Source organism: Cicer arietinum, chromosome 8 (assembly GCF_000331145.2).
Source record: "Cicer arietinum cultivar CDC Frontier isolate Library 1 chromosome 8, Cicar.CDCFrontier_v2.0, whole genome shotgun sequence".
Lineage (NCBI taxonomy): Eukaryota > Viridiplantae > Streptophyta > Magnoliopsida > Fabales > Fabaceae > Cicer > Cicer arietinum.
In genome coordinates this window covers 16790515-16792958 of record NC_021167.2, presented here as the reverse complement: position 1 = coordinate 16792958, position 2444 = coordinate 16790515, and the positions used below count along the sequence as shown (strand labels likewise).

General features: G+C 26.8%; 1 long non-coding RNA gene and 1 other non-coding gene across 3 annotated transcripts; both read left to right on the top strand.

Moving 5' to 3' along the window:
• Positions 1 to 511: 511 nt before the first annotated feature.
• Positions 512 to 1760, top strand: LOC101496062 (uncharacterized). 2 transcript variants are annotated; one of them, XR_003474527.2, is made up of 3 exons: positions 512 to 656; positions 938 to 1104; positions 1428 to 1760. It is a non-coding gene; the product is annotated as an uncharacterized lncRNA (long non-coding RNA). The 2 variants fall into 2 exon arrangements; XR_190300.4 differs by having other exon boundaries at positions 918 to 1104.
• A 5-nt stretch (positions 1761 to 1765) lies between these two features.
• Positions 1766 to 1836, top strand: LOC113788131 (small nucleolar RNA snoR60). Its single transcript, XR_003474639.1, has one exon. It is a non-coding gene; the product is annotated as a small nucleolar RNA snoR60 (small nucleolar RNA).
• The last annotated feature ends 608 nt before the right edge of the window (positions 1837 to 2444 follow it).

The window sequence follows — 2444 nt, the reverse complement described above, 5'->3', positions numbered from 1 at the left end:
GTAAGGTTAGTTCAATTGCTACTTAAATCTTTTAAATTTTTATTTTATTTAATCATTTAAGTAACACTATATTTGTACCATTAGTCTTTATCTAATTTTCAATAATAATTGGTGCAATTGAAAGTTTCTAACATTAAAAATTCTACTAAATACTATAACAATATATATCTTTCATATTAATCATTTAAAAAAACATTTATCAAATCTTATAAATGATTTCATATTTTAATTTTCTCTACAACTATTTAGATACAAGGAAAGTCTTAAAAATATGATAATGAATGTCTATCTACATATTTAATTTTATTAACTCATTCCACTTGAAAAACAGCTTAACAATTAATTTATTATAATATTTTAATTAAATTTTAAAATTTCATAATAATAATTCGAAAAAAACAACTTAAAAAAATATTATACATAAATCAATATAACTTAAAAATTAATGATGCAAATATAATATAAATTAAAACATCAAATTCAAAAGAAAAGAAAAAACTTCAACCACTAATCGAAAATTTAAAATCCAAAATGAAAATCCTAACCCTAAATCCTAAACTCTCGAGAATTTTCACTCTAGTAAGCCCTTTGTAAGCTTTTCAAATTTTCAAACCATTCTCTTCGCAATATCTTCAACATGGCTCTTCTTGTTCGAGGTAACCCAAAACACTACAAACCTTCTTCTTCTTTTTCAATCTATCGTACCTTTTTCTTACTATGAATACAAGAGTACCCTTTTGTTTATATTACCATATGGGTTTCTTAAATGGTTATTTAATTGAATATAAATTTCGTAGTTTGTGTTAATTATGATGTTTTTTTTTTTAAGTTTTATTTGTTAAATTCTAATGGGTTTACACTAATTTACTCAAAGGAATGATTTTTACTGGTTTTTATGAACAATGTATTGTTTGAAGAATCTTACTTCTATTGGTAGAGGTGACAGAGGAGGTAGAGGTGGTGGAATGAAGGGTTGAAGTAAGGTTGTTGTTGGAAAACAGACATGAAGGTATTTTCATTGCTAAGGAAAAATGAGATGTTCTTCTTACTAAGAATCTTGTTCCTGGTGAAGCTGTTTACAATGAAAAGTGGATTACTGTTCAGGTAATTTCTGTCACAATTGTTTTTAGTATTGTATTGTTTGAAGTTAATTATTACTTAATTCGTGTTTGTAAGTTAGAAGTATGGAGTTTAATGCTTTTTAAGTTTATTTTTTGTTTGTTATTTCACTGTTTTACTCTGCTTATGAGCATGATACTGTAATGTCAAAGCTTAAAAAATAATTTATCTATGTGAAATTGTTACAGTTTTTTATAAAAAGAAATTACTAGCCTATCTTCTCTATGTAATAAGTTTTTTTTTCCCAATAACATCTCTTTGATTGTTTTACAATGGCATGACAATTTGGTGCTATGTACATTATGCAGAACGAAGATGGTACAAAAGATGAGTATAGAATTTGGAACCCTTTCCGATCGAAGTTGGCATCTGCTGAACTGCAAATTTGTATGTTTTGAAATTTTTGTTCTGTCTAATCTGATTAGAATATGCTACTATGTTTATGTTGACCATAGTTGTGTTATATTTTCCAATGTTGCTCAACCAGATCAGGTGTGGCTTAACATGATGTTATATTATTTCACTGTTTATTTTTTCTGCTATGCTTCTTGGCAATTTGTTCAAGATCTTCTACATTGTTTTCATGTTTTAAATCCAATTTTGTATGATAATTTTCATTTCAAAGTATGTTTTGGTTACTATATCAGTGCATATGATGAGTTACTCGGATTCCCCTTCAAGACTTCTTGGATGATGTAGACCCGAGATACTGATGCGCATCGATCACTTTTGTACTTGTTTATTTAATTTCCTTATTTTGCAGTTCAACCATTTTTTCTTCAGATTTTTTGCTTGTTACTTTACACATTGGGTGTTTGTTAATTCTGGTTTTTGATATGTTTATTTTGATGTTTGTTTAATTTTTTTCTATGGAAAAATTAATCAATTTCATTTGCACGCAAGAATTTTAGCACTTAATGCTTCATGCTATCTCAAAGCAGGAGCACATTTTGTTATTTCTAACATGTTTTGATTAGGATCTTACAAACTTAAATTCTGCATTTACTGATTATAAAGCATAATCTAGGAAAGTTAAACTAAGACCAAAATCATTATTAATTTTGACCAAAATTGAAAACATAGTCTACAACTACCAAACCAACAAAAATTGAAAGAAATTAAAAGTAAGTGCCTTTTCTAAACTTTCTCTGCTTATGCATATAGAAACCTAACATTGAATAACATTGAAGCATTACCATATTGGCTATATCCACATATAAATACAAAAACAGAACATAGGATATATTTAATTAGGATGTGAAACAAATAGTGATACTATTTTAAAATATAACCTTTTATTCACTTTTATAACACACCAAGAACAC